Consider the following 20722-nt stretch of genomic DNA (forward strand, 5'->3'; position numbering starts at 1 on the left):
GTCGGGAAGGAATCCCGCAAAGACATCAAGCCGGGAAGGAATCCCGCAAAGAAATCAAGTCAGAAATGAATTCTGCATCCACATCCAGCCGGGAAGGAATCCCGCAAAGACATCAAGCCGGGAAGGAATCCCGCGAAGAAATCAAGTCAGAAATGAATTCTGCATCAACAATCAGATCGGAAATGAATTCCACAATCAGCATCAAGTCGGAATTAAATTTTGCCCCAACAGCAAGTCATTCCGCACCAAGTCGGAAATAAATTCTGCACCAAGCCGGGAAAGAATCCTGCGAAGAAATCAAGACAGAAATGAATTCTGCATCAACATCAAGTCGGGAAGGAAATCCTGCAAAGACGTCCAGCTGGGAAGGAATCTCGCAAAGACATCAAGCCGGGAAGAAATCCCGCGAAGAAATCAAGCCGGAGATGAATTCCGCACCAAGCCGAGCACGAAGTTCGCATCCCGGAAGGAACTACGAAAGACCTGATTCTCCCCATCCCCCGAAGAGTTCTTGGAGATACGTAGGCAGCCACAAAGGCGCGGTCACAAACATAAGTTTGCATCATAAAAAGTGTTTTCTCTTTGCCAATATAAAAAATATATATAAAAAAAAAAAGCAAAGAAAAAAAATAAAAGCTGGAGTTGAAAACCCGAAAGGGCGGCTTCAGGCAAGAATTGAGCCCGCTAGGCTGAAAACCCGAAAGGGCGGTCTAGGCAAAAGTTAGGGCAAAGAGCCTGCTAGAGTCGAAAACCCGAAAGGGTGGCTAAAAAAAAAAAAAAAAAAAAAAAAAAAAAAAAAAAACAAAAAGTGCTTTCATGAATTCTTTTAGAGAGTCCATTTTTGTAGGATGAACACTAAGTTCCTTCGAGTCAAAATTCACTACAAGAAAAATTTGAGTCTCTAAATCGAGTCTCTAAAATCAAGTCTCCATCACCAGTGGTCATTCCACAAGAAGTAACAAAAAATTGAGTCATTCTCAAAAGTTCATTTTGAAAGCGTCACTCTTTGAGTCATTCCTCGAAAAAAAAAAAAAAAAAAAAAAAGAGGAAAATGTCAATCCCCGGGGTTTCCAAAACAACCCTAAAAATGTCAAACATAATCGTTGAGAGGTAATTCTTTAATACCTCGTCTCCACTCGGACCATCGTTTCTTCGATCCTTTCAGACGAGCGATTTCATCAACATTGTCTGTTTCCTCGAGTCATATAAGTGACTTTGTTCTCTTTGATTCCTCAATCGATTGGACAAGTACAACACCAATGTTTTGAAGTATTCCATGGTCAGCACCATTCTGGGGGCAAGAAGTGATAAGAACCTTCACCATTCTCCCATCACAGAAGTAATCACGGAATTTCTAGTCTTTCATTAAGAAGAAATTCTATTTCAGCTAATAAAGGCATCAAACAGGGGGCGAAATCCTCCAGGTCGGATTCAGGGGCAAGTGTTAACATACACAACCCAGGGTGAAATCCAACTATCGTCGACCTCTTTTTACATAAAACCTAGGGTGAAACCCTAACCAATAGCCAACCATTCTTCATCCAAAACCAAGCCATTTGATCATTTCGACTTTAGGTGGACCCTTGGTTCTCAAAAAAAAAAAAAAACACAAAAATAAAACAAATCTCTTTTCGAACCCTCTAAGAGGTAAAACATCTTTTGAAGTCCTCTAAGAGGCAAAATTTCTTTTTAACTCCTCAAAGAGGCTAAAACATCTTTATGTTGCAAATATAATTCCATGCATTTGATCATTTCATAAAAAAAAAAAATAATAAATAATAATAAAATAAAAATCACATTCAGGCCACAGAGGCCCGAAAAATCACATTCAGGCCACAGAGGCCCGAAAAATCACATTCAGGTCGCAGAGGCCCGAAAAATCACATTCAGGCCAAAGTGGCCCGAAGATTCACATTCAGGTCCCAAAGGCCCGAAAATTCACATTCAGGCCACAGAGGCCCGAAAAATCACATTCGGCCGCAGAGGCCCAACAATCACAATCAGGCCCTAGAGGCCCGAAGAATCACAATCCAGGCCGCAGAGGCCCGAAAAATCACATTCAGGCCGCAGCGGCCCGAAAAATCACATTCAGGCCGCAGAGGCCCGAAAAATCACATTCAGGTCCCAAAGGCCCGAAAATTCACATTCAGGCCACAGAGGCCCGAAGAATCACATTCAGGCCAAAGTGGCCCGAAGAATCACAATCAGGCCCCAGAGGCTCGAAAAATCACAATTCAGGCCCCAGAGGCCCGAAAAATCACAATCAGGCCAAAGTGGCCCGAAAATTCACATTTCAGGCCCCAGAGGCCCGAAAAATCACAATCAGGCCCCAGAGGCCCGAAAAATCACAATCCAGGCCACAGAGGCCCGAAAAATCACATTCAGGCCACAGAGGCCCGAAAAATCACATTCGGCCGCAGAGGCCTGAAAATTCACAATTCGGCCTAAGGCCCGAAATTCAAAACTCAGCCTAGGGTCCGAAAATTCACAACTCAGCCTAAGGCCCCACAATCCCAATTTGGCCCAAGGTCCGAGTTTCGCTTTCAAAATTTGCTCCTTCAGACGGCCACTGGCTCTCATAAATCATTTTTATGATAACCAGTGGGGGGCAGCTGTGAATACTCAAATTTTGACCTTGCTACAGTAACTTTGACTTTTCTACAGTGTCAATGCCGGACTGCAAACAGTCCGGCCGGACCGAAGGCCATTTTGGACATTTACTGGAAGTATGCCAATATGGTACTTAAAACGTCCGGAATGTCGCGAGGATCGCGAAACAGGTCCCGGAATGTTTTTCGGAGGTCTGAAACTCCCGAAAAAGCTCCCGGAGCGAGACATGGTGGCCACCACCAGCTACGGCGGCAGCAGCCGCCCAGCATGGGCGGCACCTGCCGCCCCACCGCCTGGGCGACAGCAGCCGCCCAGCATGGGCGGCACCTGCCGCCCCACCGACTGGGCGGCACCTGCTGCCCAGCCTCTTGGGCGGCAGCTGCCGCCCTCCCAGGTGGCACCTGCCGCCCTGGACCCGAAAATGGCCTATAAATAGACCATTTTCAGTCCAATTTTGACACCCCTGTCTGTGTGGACGGACGAATCCTTCTCCCTCTCACGCTCCTTGCGTTTTCTTTACCGCTTTTTGCATTTAATTTAATTTTTATTGCATTTTTATTGTGATATTTGGACATTAAAATTAAACAAATTAAAATTAATTAATATTTCCTAAGCGAGGACCTTAATCTGGAGTTAAGAAGCGGTCGTCGATTAAATCAGGTATGTAAACAAAACTCTGCCTATTTAATTTTAGCACTTCATGCATATTTCTCTTCTACTCTTAATAATTCTACAATTGCATAAATGCATCCACGTCATTATTTTTGGTAAATAAACTGCCTTAATTAATTTGATTAAGCTTAAATGCCCGGTTAATCAATAATCGTGGTATTAAAGTTTAAATCCGACAATATTGGCTAAAAGAGCCTAGTTAATTAATAACTACGGTTCAATTGCCTTATTTCGAACAAATCCGGCTTAAGTCCAATTAATCAATAATTGTGGCTAAAAGCCTTAATCAATCACGTTTCAACAATAAATTGTGATTAAGCTCGAACGCCCGATTAATTGATAATCGTGGCATCAAAGCCTAAATCGCACATTTTGGCAAACTAATTGCCTAAAACAATACCTTTTGGCCAAAGGCCTAAAATCAACAATTTTTAGCGACAAATCGCTTAAAATCAATCTTTTGGCAAAATGCCTTAAAATCAATCTTTTTCGGCTTAAAACCGTAAAATCAACCATTTTAGCGTCAAATCACGTAAAATCGACATTTTTGGTAAAATGCCTTTAAAATCAACCATTTTCGGCTCAAAGCCGTAAAATCGACATTTTTGGCGAAATGCCTTAAAATGAACCAATTTTCGGCCAAAGGCCTTAAAATCAATCTTTTAAGCGACAAATCGTTTAAATGAACCATTTTGGCACAAATGCCTCAAAATTAACATTTTTGGCAACATGCCTAAAAATCAATCAATCTTTGGCGAGATGCCTAAACAAAATGCACGAAGCATACACACAATCATGCATAAAGCATACACACAAAAATGCACAAAGCATACACAAACTCATGCACAAAGCATACACACTCATGCACAAAGCATACACACTCATGCACAAAGCATACACACTCATGCATTAAGCATACCCATTTAAAGCCCTTCAAAGAAGGCCTATCGAACTACGTTGACTTTGATCTTCCATTCAAACGGAAGTACGTAGGCACGTTCGGGATTTCACCCCGGGTGGCAAGTCAAAATCACTCAAACATTTCATTAATCCATCATACACCTTGCAAAGCATTCATTCATCGGTTAGTTTATCGGCATGACATAGTCTCGGGATCCATCTCGGGTTCGTAGATTGTGCCTTAATCATTGGGATAATTAATCTAGTAACTAGGTTAATTAAAAATGGAGTCACTTAGGGTTTTTTCCTAGTTTACCCTTAAATAATTAAACAAGGTGGCGACTCACACACATCACGTGTATTTCTTCTCATTCATCATATGCATCACATGCTTATGACATTTGGGGAAGGGGTTCACAGTGGTTAGGTATATCCATGCTCAAGGTTCAAGGGTCCCTTTATAAGCCTATTCTCTATTTGCGTCATAGCCTATAGAACCTATCCCTTAGGACTATATGCACCCAATGATGTGAATCATATCATAAACAAATTATGACGTGATGTTGTGCGCATTCATGACATATCATCACATTAAAGGAACACAAAAGACCCTTTGTTTTAGTCATGCACAGTTGGACAAAGAGTCGATCCACCTCACATCACTACCCTGATACTACCCACCGTACCCTAATCAAATTACCCTTATACTTACAGGTACCCCCTGTTCAAGTGCCAGCATCAGTGCCAGCCACGCCCACAGTGCTATCACTAGCCTCACCAGCTTCACCAGCTACACCAGTTTCACCTACAACTTCAACAACCATACCTGCATCAATGGCATCAATCTCCGACATCCAAACCCTCATTGAACAACTGGAGGCCAGAATGGAGGCCAGAATGAATGAGGCATTGGCTGCCCAAAGGACTGCCCTGATAGCTGAATTGGGTAATGGTAATGGTAATGGAAATGGGGCTTCGGCTGGGGGAAGTGGACCTGCTGCCTCCAATCAGGGACCTGCTGCTGAACCTACAAACCCTGCCCTGAACCTGGATGAAATGCCCTCCAAAACTGCTTCTGAGCTAGAAGCTCAGAGAATGAGAGAAAAGCTAAAACTGTTGGAAAGGTCTGTTACTGCCTTTAAGACCCACAAGGAGGTGGTGGACATGGACTCCTTGTCCTTATTCCCCGAGGCAAGACTACCAACCAAGTTCAAAATGCCCAACATGGACAAGTTTGATGGAACCACTTGTCCTAAAACTCATTTGAAAATGTATGTGGGTGCCCTTAACCCGTTTGGATTGAGCAGCGAGCTCCTTGCTCAGTTGTTCCAACAATCCCTGACCGGTGCCGCTCTGAGGTGGTTTGTTAGCCTGGATCGGTCTAAGATGAAGACCTGGGAGGACATCTGCAATGCATTTAATTCCCAATATCACTATAATATGGAGGTGGATGTTACTCGAAGGGAACTAGAAACCACCAAGCAAAAGAACAATGAACCCTTTTCCTCGTTCCTTTCGAGGTGGAGGGCCAAGGCCGCCCAAATGATTAACCGGCCTTCTGAGCAAGAACAGGTGGACATAATAATAAAAAACCTGCAGCCCGTCTACCAACAACAACTACGAACCCAGTATCTACCAACGTTTCAGTCGCTCATTGCCACTGCTACAAAAGTAGAAGATCTGATTCAAATGGGGCAACTGAAAGAAGACTCAGGAACCTCCAAATATAAGAAACCTAGCCAAGCTGGCAAAGTCCACGAAGTGGCAAGCATCACCCCCACCAACCCTTTACGTGTGGGGAATATGAGAAATGACAATCAGTCCAGAAGAACCTATACTGATCTCGGGATGCCAATCCTTGTGGTATTCTAAGAGGCTGTCAAAGCTAATTACATTAAGCCTTTGGAAGCAAGGCCTCCCCCCAACCCGTTACCAAGGAACTACAGGGCTGATGAATACTGTGAGTACCATCAGGGGTATGGGCATAAGACTGAAGCATGCTGGACGCTCAAGAATCGCATCCAGGACCTGGTGGATAACGGTTCAATTATTCCTAGAAGCAAGCCTAACATTAGCACTAACCCCTTACCAAACCACGGGGTAAATGCTATTATTGATGACCAGGAATTGATCGATCCTTTCGAGCTATTCCTAGAAGTGAATGACATTTGTGTCCTGGATTTGAATGACCTGACTGAAGAGCTCGACGCTATAACCAGGAGCGGGAGACAATATGAACCGTTAGTCTTGGACAAAGTCCACAGTAAACCCTACCAGAGGGCAGAGGAGCTAAAGGAAGACCCGATACTTACGCAGCTAAAAAAGACACAAGCTAGGGTATCAATTTGGGAACTTCTGGCATCATCCTTTCCTCATCGCCAAGCTCTTTGCAAGGCTTTGAGTCAATTGCAAACATCGGTGGAGGTCAGCCCCGAAGTGCTGGTATCCACCCTCACCCAATCATCGAAGATGCAAAGCATCGGGTTCTCTGATGATGACTTACCCAAGGAGGGAGGCAGTCACAATAATGCCCTCTATGTCACCGTCCAGACCAGAGACAAAACTGTTCCCATGGTTCTCATTGATAATGGGTCAGCACTGAACGTCTGCCCACTAAGGGTAGCCAGCTGTCTAGGGCTGGAAGAAACAGACTTCACTCCATCAGACCAGATAGTTAAAGCCTACGACAGCACCAGGAGGGAGGTATTGGGGGTAGCAACATTAAAATTGGCAATTGGGCCAGCCATAATGGAGGTACCATTCCAGGTAATTGATGTGCCTACTAGCTTCAACCTACTTCTAGGTCGACCCTGGATACATCATGCCAAGGCAGTACCCTCTTCCTTGCACCAAAAGGTCAAGTTTCCTCATGAGAACAAGGTTATCACCATCCAGGGGGACGACTACAGCCAGCTTAAGAAGCCAAAGGGCCAGCCTCTCTTTGAGGTCAACCCTGAAACTGCCAACTTGCCCCTCTCGGGATTTCAATATGACACTGTGCAGTTCATAGAAGGAAAGACTGCAAACTCTCGAATTCTCTTTGATTTCGGGACGGTGCAAATAAACTGCATAGTGCCTTTAATGCTTAAGATGTCCTATCTGCCGGGAATGGTTATGGCCAGATCCGGGAAAACATACCCCAAACTGCAAGCCTGGGAGTGTCCGGTGAATGAAGGAACCTTTGGACTGGGTTACGAGCCCACTGACGAAGACCGTGCTGAAATAACCAGAAGGGGAAGGAAGGAGAGTATACAGATGCGACCTTACCTTTTGACTTTGAATGGTTACTTCTGCAAACCGGGAGAAACGATTCCTTATCGTGGCTTCCAAGAACCATTCCGCTGCCCGACTGCTAAGAAGATGCTGCCTGGGTTAGAGATATTCTCGGATGTCTGGGGCAACAAGCCCGAAATAATAACGGAGCTAGAAGTAGAAGACTTCATGCAGCCCAGTCTCTTTGACGAGGTTGCAGTCATTGCAGGAAGTGACGGGAATCAAGACCTACTTAGCCTGATCAAGCCGTATGAAGGGCCTCTCACCAACTGGTATGCCGAGGAGGAGCGCGCTGCTGATAAACCCCCTCCCGAGTCAAACCTAGAGTCTCTAATCAAGTCCTGTATAGAGTCTGAGTCTGACCCCGAGTCTGAAACCGAGTCAGAGTCCAGTTCCAGTTCTGTGTCGGATTTAGAAAATCCAGACTTTAAATTTGATGTAATTTTTGAGGACGATTCCGTCCTAATCAATAAAGGCTTCCAGATTTTTGGCTACCCCGAGTGTCTATCTTTCCAAGCATTTCCAAGCAAAAATGATAAAAATCAAATCAATGAAATAAAAAATGAAAAGAAAAAAATAATAATTGGCAAAGAAGAAAATGAACATACATACATTGCATCTGACTGTGTGAACAGGGAACAGGTCAGTGAATGTTTGAAGAAGTTTGCCGATTGCTTCATGTAGAAGGCAAGTGACATCACGGGCATTGACCCAGCAATAGCGGTGCACAAGATTCCAATATACCCTGAGGCTAAGCCAGTAAAGCAGAAGCTAAGGAGGCTAAAAACAGAATGGTCCTTGAAAATCAAGGAGGAAGTAGCTAAGCAATTGGAGAATAAGTTCATAGAACCCATTGCCTACTCGACGTGGTTAGAAAATATTGTACCGGTGCCGAAGAAAGATGGCAAAGTCAGAATGTGTGTGGATTACCGGGATTTGAATAAAGCATGTCCGAAGGACGACTTCCCCCTGCCGCATATTGACTTGTTGGTGGACCGAATGGCTGGACACGAGATGGTCTCCTTGACCGATCTTGCTGTCGGATACAATCAAATAATGATGCATACGCCAGACAAAGAGAAAACGGCATTCATCACAGAGTGGGGAACCTACTGCTACAGGGTTATGCCTTTTGGGCTCAAAAATGCCGGGGCAACCTATCAAAGAATGGCAACAACCATCTTCCACGACATGATTCACAAAGAAGTAGAAGTGTATGTGGACGATATGGTTGTTAAATCAAAATCAGTCGAAGAACATACAACAGCACTTGAGAAGTTCTTCCTTAGGCTTCGAAAGTACAATTTAAAGCTCAACCCGGCAAAATGTCTGTTTGGAGCTACATTCGGAGTATTTCTGGGACATATGGTCAGTCGGAAGGGCATAGAGATTGACCCTTCAAAAGCCAAAGCCATTCTAGAAATGCCAGCACTAAAGACGGAAAAGGAAGTTCAGGGTTTCCTGGGAAGGCTACAATACATCAGCTGGTTCATTAATCAGTTGGCCGATACTTGTGGTCCGATTTTCAAACTACTCAGAAAAGGAGTAGTCGTCAAATGGAATGAGGATTGTCAGAAAGCCTTCGACCAAGTCAAGCAATATCTGTTATCCCCGCCAGTTTTACAACCACCAAGGCTAGGAAAGCCTTTGCTATTGTATCTATCAGTGACAGAAGAAGCGATGGGTGCAATGCTAGCTCAACAAGCGGAAGGTACAAGGATAGAAAATGCCGTGTATTACCTCAGCAAAAGGATGCTAGAATATGAGCTAAAATACAATAAGATAGAGAAGTTGTGCCTGGCTCTAGTCTGGGCCTATACAAAGTTGCAGCACTACCTCTCGTCTTACACTACATACGTTATTTCTGAGTCGAACCCCTTGAAATTCCTTATGGAGAGGCCGGTTCTTGACTGTAAGATGGCTAAATGGGTGTCGGTGCTCGCGGCCTATGATTTAAAATTTGTGCAACGAAAGGCAGTGAAAGGCGGAGCCTTGGCTGCTCAATTAGCAGAATTACCGGTCGAAGACCAAATGCCGGAGGTAGAATTTCCTGATGAAGACTTGTTGAGCTTGGAAAGTGAAGTCTGGGAAATGTACTTCGATGGAGCTTAAAACTACCACGGAAATGGGGTTGGGGTCGTATTCAAAACTCCTTGTGGAGAATACATCCCAATCGCAGTCAAATTAGATTTCAACTGCACCAACAACAAAGCCGAGTATGAAGCTTGCATAAAGGGGTTAGAAGCAGCCCTGGAAAAAGAAATAAAGATCCTCAAAGTTTTCGGAGATTCCAATCTAATAGTCTCTCAAGCACTAAGGAAATGGAAAATTAAGGAAGAGCGTTTGGTTCCTTACCTACAGCGTTTGGATGAATTGGCTCAGCAATTTGAGGATTTATCCTTCCACTACTTGCCCCGAGCCAAAAATCAGTTTGCCGATGCTCTGGCTACTTTGGCCTCCATGGTTAATGTAGGGGGAGACCAAGTCATTCGACCTCTGACATTTCGGCTACAGAAACAGCCAGCACATGTCATGAATTTAGTCGATGACAAGCCCTGGTTTTGGGATATACAGAATTATCTTCAGTATGAAACCTACCCGGAGGGGTCCAACAAGACTGATCAACAGACATTGAGACAGTTAGCATCTGGATATTTCCTTACTAGGGGAGTTCTGTATAAGAGAAGTTGGAATGGCCTGCACCTAAGGTGCATTGATGAGGGGGAAGCTCAAGCCATCATGGATTCCTTACATAATGGGGAGTCCGGTCCACACATGCACGGGATAGCCTTGGCTCAGAAAATTATGAACCTCGGTTATTACTGGTCAACTATGAATGCAGATTGCGTGAGGCATGCGCAGAAGTGCCACGAATGTCAAATTTTGGCTAAGCTGCAAAAACGGCCTCCCGTCAACTTGAATCCCATTACTTCGCCCTGGCCTTTCGCAACTTGGGGCATAGACGTGATCGGAAAGATCCACCCGAAGGCTTCCAACGGCCATCAATTCATCTTGGTTGCTGCTGATTATTTCACTAAGTGGATTGAGGCAGCTTCTTATTCGGTCTTGAACGCCAAGAAGGCAGCACAGTTCGTTCGCACCAACATCCTTTGTCGGTATGGAACGCCATTTGAGATCATAACTGATAATGGGTCTCATTTTCAGAGTCAATTCTCTGATTTGTTGAATGAGAAGAAGATTCAACATCATAAGTCCTCTCCCTATCGTCCACAAACAAATGGGGCTGTAGAGGCTGCAAACAAGGTTATAAAAGTCATTTTGCAGAAGACGGTGAGAAAGCATAAAGCTTGGCATGAACAGTTGCCAAATGCCCTATGGGGATACAGGACTTCAATCAGAACGCCTACTGGGGAAACCCCATATTCCCTAGTGTATGGTATGGAAGCAGTGTTGCCTATCGAGCTGGAGGTTCAGTTAGCGAGAATCATCCGGGAAAGCCAGATCAGCGAAGCAGATTGGGCTGAGAATTACCATTTGCAACTCCTGGGTATGGATGAGAAACGATTGCGAGCAATCCACCAAACTCAAGTTTACCAGAGAAGGATGGCACGGCACTTTAATAAAAAGGTCAAAGACCGAAAACTAGAAGAAGGTTGTTTGGTTTTGAAAGAGATTAGACAACCAGTCACAGACCCACGTGGGAAGTTCCGTCCTCATTGGGCTGGACCCTATGTGTTGAAGAAAATACTGTCCGGCGGAGCCGTCATTTTGACTGATTTAGATGGTTTGGAGTTCACGAATCCCTGTAATTTAGATCAGTTGAAAAGATATTTTGTATGATTAGCATTGCATGATGTAAAAAAGAGCTACATTAGACCTGATTCTCCTCGGAAAAAAAGAAATTGTATATCGGAGATATGTAGGCAGCCCTCATTGGGCGCGGTCTAAACATTAATAAAAAGTCATTTCATAATTTATTTCTTCTTTGCTAAATAAAAAAAAAGAGAGGAAAGAAAAGAAAAAAAGTGGAAAAAAAAAGAAGAACCCGCTAAGTCGAAAACCCGAAAGGGCGGCTTAGGCAAAAGTCGGGGCCCGCTAAGTTGAAAACCCAAAAAAGGGCGGCTTAGGCAAAAATGGGTAGCTCGCTAAGTTGAAAACCCGAAAGGGTAGCTTAGGCAAAAATTAGAGCTTGAAATAAATAAAGTTGGAAAATGCTTGGAAAGCCAAATGATATTCTCAATTTAAGCTAAAAAGTCAAATCTCATTCTAATAGCAGCCCAAAGTCAGGCAGAAAGCAATAAATCCAAACAAAATAAACAAATGATAAAGTCTAGGTCCAAGTCCAAAGCAAAGAAAAAACATACATCCAAAGTCCAAGTTCCAAATAATAAAAATAAATAAAAGCCTATAGAAGTCTAGGTATCCCGTCGCCTCCGTGGTGCAACGTCTTCCGAGTCATCCCCAGTTGGTAAACTCTGTCCAACCTCGCCTGGCCGAGGAGCCAACACAATCTCCTCACCAGTCCCAACCTCATCATCTGCGTCAGTCTGAACCCAACCTTCGAGTGCACTCAGCAGGCTCCTTGGTCTCTCAATCGGCCAGACAGTGGCAATAAACCAGGTTCGATACTCAGGAGAAGTCTGAACACCGACAAGGTTAGGTAAAGGTCTAACCATATGATGATCTCTAACCCAAGCCCTAAGGACGGCTCGGGTAACACCTGGGGTAATGGCTGAATCAGCTGAAATGTCATCCATAATCGAAACAGTCTGATCTATCCCCATCTGCCTCAAAACGCGCAAAGCGCAGTACCAAGTACAGTGTGTCAGGCCTAAAAGGTAAACCCGAGTATGGCAGAGGCTAACCTGGATAAAGCGGGTGATGTTGTACCAGGAGATGAACCACAATATCTCATTTGGACCCAACTCAATCAGCCATGAAGTCCATGCATCAGTAGATGGGTGTGTGATCAAGATCCTCCGCATACGATACTGAGTAGGGCTATAGGGCAGGAGAGTAGGAGTAGCAACCACTTGAAGGTGGTCCTTCAACCAAACCTGAGTAATGGATCCTTTCTATTACAAGGGAATGAATTAAAAGAAACAAATAATAAGAAAAAATGATAAGGGGAAATACTTGGAGAATAATGGGAGAGACTGTCCAGTTATCGAACCCTAAAGCAGCCCTGTTAAGGCTCCTAATAGTCTCGGCCAGCACAATGCCGCCAATGCAGCCCATATCCTCCATTTGCCGAACCATGGGGCAAAGGCGCAAATCCCCAAAGCCTGGGTCCTGGTTAAACAAGAAGTCAGCCAATAAACAAAAAACCAAGGCCCGCATTCTCAGTCTCATCCGGTCTGGGTCATCTGAGCGAGCCTCAGAAAATTCATCAATCAGGGGCAGCAGAATTGCTTTCTGGTCATCAACAATCATAGCCCTAGCCTGTGGTCGACTGAACTGAAACAGGTTTTCAAACGACCTGACATACCCAATTTTTACCTCATGCTTGACCAAAGGGGCATTGGGGTCACACCCTATAATAGCACAAAACTCCTCAAAAAGAGGGCACATCTCCTCCATCATGGCCCCAAACCGGAAAACGTGGGCTTCAGGGTCCCAAAGTCTAATACAGGCCCGTAAAAAATCCCAATCAATTACTACACCCCTAAGAGTAATGACAGGAGAAAGACCGTACCTCCCCAAATTGATCTTTTCAACTTTGGAGAGACTCCTAGTCCAGCTGTGCATGCTATGGTTGTAGAAGGGATTCATGTTTATTTATTTATTTATTTTGTTTATTTATTTAAAAAGAAAAGAAAGAAGAAAAAGAGAGAAGAGAGAGGAAACTGACCAGAAATTACTTTTGGGCTCGATTTCCGAAAGTGAATGTGATCTAAAAAAAAGAGCCAAAAAGACAGCTTTTATAGGCAAGAACGCGCCCGGAGGCGGCTGCAGCCGCCGGACCCGGCGGCCCCCGCCAAAAAAAAAAAAAAATTTCCAGTACCGTAAAAAAAAAAAGAGTTTTTTCATTTCCAATGCAAAAAAAAAAAAAAGTATATATTTTTTCCATAAAATGGGCTGAAAGGAAATCCTATTTTCTTTCAAATTTGATAATCATGCATACATATTTTCAGTGCTAACCAAGTGCAGGTACAGGCAAAGTTCAGTACAGAAAGACAGAAAAAAGAAAAACAGGAAAAATCTAGCAACTATCAGCGGCGGGGCCTCCTCCTCTGATCATCAAAAGCTAGCTGAGTCCAGGCCGTAGTTAGTTCTTGCTGCATCCCGAGAACCAGCTCTATCATCTGATTGACCAACCCGACAGGAACCTGGAAATCATACAAAGGAAAATACGAGTCAATATCAAATCTCTTATGAATCTTTTTTGTGAGAGATTTTTCAGTCTTTACCTCAGTAATGTCCTCGGAAGGAAGAGTCGGGCGATCCACACCCTCCAGGGAGACCTCTCGAAAAGCTGGAGGGCTGTTGGGAAGATAGTAGGGAATGCTGTATGGAAGGCGTAGATTGGCCAGGTCTGGGTGAAGCGTCCCGGTAGCCTCCGAAATAGCCCGGGGAGCCCTGTAAGGACCAGCCGAGCGGCTAGGCCCGGCCCGAGACGGACCCTCAACCAGAGTGGAAGAAGTAGGATTGGTCATAGGCCTCCTCTTTGGAGTCCTAATCGAGGGACCCGAAGCCCGAGAAGAACGGGTGCCAAGCGGCTGGGAGGGAGCCGGTCCTTGAAGACTATCAAGCCGAGATCCAATGGGCTGCATCAAAGAGATCCTGCAAAACTCATCATAATCTCCCCCCATGATGAACTCCACATGTGGAATACCCTCAGTATGAGCAGCGGTGAGTGTCATCTGCTTACCCGCTCGCATGTCCTCGGGAGGGGAATAAGGGACAGAGCGGCAGCCTCTTATCTGAATATCCACTCTCTCAGCCAGATAATATCGCCGCAGGATGGGGTGCGACAGGACCACCCTCCGCCGAGACAAGTAATCTGACCGCTGGAAATCGGGATTAGCCTGAATCCAGCTCTGTAGACGGGCAGTCAACGGCCCAATTTTGGCCTATAAAAGATGCAAATATGTTAATAGATCCTTTTTATTTAACATATCTAAGAATCACTAAGCACATACCTGCTCTAGAGTGCAAGTATCAAAAAAGGCTCTCAGCTCCTTCAGCGATTTCTTGCGCCGAACAGTATGAAGGTTCGTTCCGTACCATCTCCAAGCCGAAGGCACCAGCCCTAATCCAAGATCAGCATGAAGTAGCTCTGGGCGAGTGTAAGGAAAGTACTCAAATGCCCAAGTCTGCAAAACAGAAAAAGAATCAGTAAAAAAGAAAAATCAAGACGAACAGAAAAACACGGAAAGGAAGAATGTTCTTTACATTACCTCCCAGAAGTAGTAGGTCCTGCTGAGTTTACAGTGGCCTCGACTCAGATCACACATGTCATCGTACATGCGACTCAGAATAGCACCTGCCCAGTCATACTCCTCCAAATGGGCCAGATTTTCCAAACTCCTCAAGATAGAAGGATTAAACTTCTCTTTTCTGTTGGACCAGAAGGTCGAAGCAAACAGCAGCAACAAAGTGAATCTGGCTACCTGAGTAGCCGTCAGCTCTCCCCGCTTGTATCTAGCATAGATGTCAGGGGCCTGGAGGGATAACCAGCGTCTAGAAACGCTCAACGCAGGAGTAACGGAGCCTGGCTCGACAACCCGAGGCAGGTCTTGTTTTCCCCCGGAGAAAAATCAAAAAGGGTTTTTGTCTTTTTTTTCGTTCTCTCATTTTTTATGTGTGTTTATTTTGGAAAATTGGTGACAAAAATCTTTTTGTTTGATATACGATGCCGATAAATCGGTCTTATAAATCATTTTAGTCGCCACCCATTATTTCGGCAATGGGACCGCTTCCAATTTTAATTTTATAAAAGTGACTCCATTTTAACCCATTTTATTCAAGGCCTTTTTATTTTAAAAAACTGGTCAAATGAACCAAAGAGATTCTAAGTAAGGGAATTGGGTACGTCGGCCCGTTGGAAACCGACGCCCAGAAAACCAGCCTCTTTTAACCTACGATTTCTAATTTAATTTTATTTTAGAAAAGCCAATTATTTAAACCCAACCCGAATAAATCGAACTGAGTTCCTATTTGGAAAATTAATTAACCGTCCCAAATAAATTCATTCATTGCATTCATTCACAAATTAATCATCACACCCATCATTCATCCACAATATATATAGCAAGAATAATTAAAAGACCCGCTCTTGCCTTATGGTTAAAGGCGGGCCACAAACCGAGTTTAATAATATAATTAATGATAAACAATAAGAAATAAATCCTAAAAACCTCATAATCATCAATAATTAATTGACTTTGTCTGATTAAGACTCAGTTTGTCCATAATTGATTATTTTCCCGATTAGGATTAGAATCTATTTAACGACATGAAATTAAAATGAAATAACAAAAATAAACTGGTGATGGGGGACAGTCGCGTCACGTGGGTGTCCTACGAAGAACAGTCGCGTGACGCAACTCTTGTCTTTTATTCTGGAACTTGTAACAGTTGCGTCATGCAGCTATTCTATGAAGAATAGTCGCGTGACGAAACTCTAGTTATGGTCCTGTAGACTAGAACAGTTGCGTCACGCAGCTGTTCTATGAAGAACAGTCGCGTGACGGAACTTCTAGCTACGTGACGGAGCTGTTCATAGCTCATTTAAGACACTCAGACATATTGATTATTTATTTACAGTGAATCATTAAATAGAGTATAAAAACAAAATAACACTGAGTACGCGAACAGCTGCGTCACGCAGGTGGTCTACCCCAAAATGAAGGCTTTTGGACGCGAACAGTCGCGTCACGCAGGTAGTAGCTGCGTGATGCGGCTGCTCTGGTCCGCAACTACCTTTCAAACTACTTTTTTTCTACGTGTTCTTTTTATTAAAAGCGATTAAAACTAACCCAGGAATGTTCAACAATGGACAAACTTACGTTTTACCAATAACAGGTCAACTAAATATTGTGAAAAATGAGATTTAAGGAATAAAATGCCATAAATGAAAGATAATGTTTAGAATAGTTACCTAGCCCTCAGATTCGAGGATTGCATGCGCTGAGATTAGCTTAAGGATGTTGTTTCACGATTCCAGGAATGTGATTACCAGATTTTCATAGAGCAAAATGTTTTCTTCTTTCTTTCCTTTCTCTCTTTTTCTCTTATTATATTTTTTATGCTTTTTGATTTCAAAAACTAAACTGTTAGGGGCTTGATCTTCCTCAAGTTTACTCACTTGAGTTATTGGGGAAGAAACCCTAACCGTTTTTTTTATCGAAAACTTAAGGTCTTAGAATTCTTAGAGAAAAATAAGAGAAAGTGTCAAAAGTCCTCTTTTTGCTGTGAAATGTTGTATTTATATGGTAGGGCAACAGGGCAGTCACGTCACACGGGTAGAAGATGCGTGACGCACCCGTAAACCTGCGTGACGCGACTTACTTTTCGTACAGTTGCCGCGTATCCATACACACAGTGCAGGCCGTTGCACGGGCGCGCGCCAGAGGTGTCAGCCCTGTTAGAGCTGCGTGACGCAGCTAATAGTGCTGTCACGCAGGTAATTGCTGCGTGATGCAACCCTAACGCGGGTCAGGCTCCTTTGGGCGGTTTGATTCAATTTTTGGTTCAAACACTTCTGGTTTATCGTGATACCTTGTCCCTTGTCCTCATATCATCATTGGGTCAGGTGGAGGCATAAAATCACGCATCAACAGTTTGCCCCCCCCACTTTATCATTAATTGTATAAACGATTAATGTTAAAGTGGTCCATTGACGCGCCTTCTATCAGGCAATCCTCTCGAAGCTCGGTTTGATCGGCTTAGAAAGATGCTGAATCAATCAACTGGTCACCTCCTAAGCTCGGTTTGATCGGCTTGGAAGACACCTTCGGGGCTCGGTTTGATCGGCCTGAAGGGTTTTGAAGATTTGGTCACCTTCTCAGCTCGGTTTGGTTGGCTTTGTCGGTTTCCCTGAGATCTGAAGAAGCATCCTCGAAGCTCGGTTTGATCGGCTCGAAAGATGTTGATTTGATAACAAAGTCTTCGAAGCTCGGTTTGATCGGCTTGAAGAGCTTTGATCTGGCCACCTCCTTAGCTTGGTTTGGTCGACTTTGTCGGCTCCAGTCAGTTTTGAAAAGGTATCTTCGGAGCTCGGTTTGATCGGCTCGAAAGATGTGGATTTTACCCTGGTCAACTTCGCAACTCAACATCATTGACTGGGGAAAAAATTTCAAACAGCTTCGCAATACATCATCACTGTTTTGAAATTATTCTGACTAGCTTCGCAATGCACCATCACTAATCAGTAAGACCTATCGGCTTCGAAAAACCATCACCGGTTGGCCTGAAAAATTGTTCACAAGAAAAAGGACAATATCCGTGTACAAACAGACTTTGCCTTCCGTTAGAAAAATATTGGAACATCACATGTTCCCATGCATTAATTATGAAAGATGATTCGTATTAAGGCAAAAGGTTATACTTTTGCCCCCAGTCCGGAATTCCGGCCTAGGACAAAAAATATCCATTTTTGTAGGCATATCTTAATCATTTTGCAAAAATTTTAGCGAAAATTTCGACATAAAAATTTTAACAAAAATTTGTTATCTGCATTTTCAAGTATACTTTTTATGATACAGTGGTTAAAAGAAAGCTTACCTGAGGGTAATTTGGGCAATTTGATGTTTCTGCCCCCTGTGCGGTGAGTAGACAAAAATCGCTGAAGTGTACGGGCCGCACATCGACGTCAAATTGCCGAAGTGGACCGTTGTGGGCTTTTGAACGGGCCGCACGGGCTTATTGGGCGTTGAAAGAAGGTGATGCGCCTGTCACTCTCTCTGGGCTTTTAAAAAGTGGGCTTGGGTCCGGATATTTACTATAAGTAACTCTTTTCTTAATCGATTCATTTTCACTTATTCACAAACCCTAAGCAATAGAAAATTCTCTGAACTTTCAACTGAAAAAGATGTCTCAGCTTCCTGAAATCCCTGCTTCCGCCTACACTCGAGAGATGGAGACTCTCGGGGCCCTACCCGATATCCCTACGTTCGACGGTGAGCCGGTGCCGGTGAGCCGGAATCCGCTGACCCCCGGGACGCGGCCGTTGCAGCTTCTTCCGTTGCCGGGTACGGAGTTTCCAGTCTGGTACGAGACGAGTCGGATGCGCGGCTTTCGATCCGAGGTAAGTGAAAGTTTCCTCAATTTATTATTTTTTACTACTTTTGATCCGTAGCTGTAGTAGATAGAACTGTTTCTTTGTGTTTGCGCCTGCGTCAACAGTCGCGTCACGCAAGTAGGAGTTGCGTGGCGCGGCTGTTCTTCCATGAACAGTTGCGTGACGCAACTGTTCGAGGCGCCAGAAACCCTAGCTTGCCTTGAATCTTAGAATTGACCCCTTTTAGCTGTGTTAGGCCTTGATTTGATGATACTTTCTTGTTAGTACTCGTAGGCGACTTGATTTTGCCCTGAAAATTGCATGAGAACAACACAAATGTAGTGAAATTAGGTCGAAATTGAAATACTGCATACCTTCGATAGTCGTGTCACGCAGCTATTCTTTTGAAGAATAGTTGCGTGACGCTACTGTTCGCCAATGTGTAATAGTCTTAAACAGTTGCGTGACGCAGCTGGCGAGATGCGTGGCGCGGCTTTGTGGTTACGTGACGCGTCCGTTCTTGGGGCCACATATTTTGAACAGTTGCGTGGCACAGCTGTGGGGTAGCATGGCGCGAGTACTGAAGTGCGCTACGCAGCTGTGCTTCTGAATGCGCAACTGGTGTAAAGCTGTGTGGCGCGACTCTGTAGACGCGTGACGCGACTTTGGAGTTGCGTGACGCAGCTATGGTTCAAACCAAAACTTGGGTTTTTATTATTTTCCTGTCATAGAAGAAAATGAATAATTGTTAGTCATATATTTATTGAAATTGAAATTTTCTTACAGGTGAATCTGGGCAAGGCCCGTTCAGGTGGATCAGCCACTGATGCTTCTGCCTTCTGGGACTTATTGGACCCTCCTATGCGAGCTCGGGTAGTCACTGCAGGCTTCGGGGATTACGCTGCAGGATTGCGCCGCACACAGCCTCGTTTCCTGCCCGCTATGCGATACGCATTGATGAAGCGGTGGAACGATTGCACTCACACCTTCGTTTTTGGGTTTGGAGAGATGACCCTCACGCCCACAGACTATGCTGCCATCACCGGCCTTCGCTTCACTGGCCCGGTTCCTCCACTAGACACTCGGTATCAGACGGCTACTATCGGAGCTCAGCTAGTCCGTTCCCTACTCGGTGTTACGACACAGACCTGATACACTGTGCAGGGGTGCATGTCTTATGAGATGGTCTTCAGGTTCTGGGCCGAGAGGATCAGGACCCGCTTGGAGGCTTGGAGGGAGTTGCCGGAGGAGGCCCGACCTGCTGCTCCTGCATATACTAGGGAGGAGAGGGACCAGGCTGCTCGGTCCTTCCTATTCTACATTATCTCGTCCTAGCTGCTATGCACCTCCCAGAATAAGGGAGATCCGGCGGTGCTGGCATGTCTGCGAGACTTGAGCCAGGTCGGGTCCTTCAACTGGGCCACACTTGGTTTGGCTCATCTCTATCATGGTCTGGATGTCTGGACTCGTGGTAGCGGTGAGTCGAACTGGCTGTTCATCCGACCTTTGGAGGTAACGTTCTTTCACTCTTTACCTTTTACTTCTCGTTCTGAACTGTTCAGCTTACTGATACAGTTACTTCTTCTATTGCAGGTATGGTCCTACGAGTACTACATCTACCCCGGGGGTCCGAGTGGCGACTCTCCTGTCGAGTCCAGGAGGATTCCTCGCTATCTGGCCCACTGCCATCACACTTATGCCAGTGGCGAGGATCCCGAGTACTGGCGGAGCTTCCTTAATGACCGGGAGCTGTCCGATGTAAGTACACACAGATACTCTGAACATTTAGCTTATCTTCTTTTTCAATATACAACCAATACTGATTTCTTATTCTTTTGTAGTTGTCCCTGACTCCATGGGACTGCGAGGCCTGGAGGGCCTACCCGGGCCGGGAGGTGGCTGAGTTGCATACCCGGTCGAGGCTGCTGATGCGAGGATACTGGGCTGACCGCTATTTTCTTGGAGAGAGAGTCTTTGACACTCCGATAGCTCCATCACAGCGGAGGGTACCTCATGCCCCTCCTCGGCATATGTGTCTGCTGGAGGGCTTGACCCGGGAGGACCTGGAGGTAGAGTAGAGGC

The sequence above is a fragment of the Jatropha curcas genome, chromosome 3, assembly GCF_041381405.1.
Source record: "Jatropha curcas cultivar XTBG-Jc1 chromosome 3, XTBG_Jcur_1.0, whole genome shotgun sequence".
Lineage (NCBI taxonomy): Eukaryota > Viridiplantae > Streptophyta > Magnoliopsida > Malpighiales > Euphorbiaceae > Jatropha > Jatropha curcas.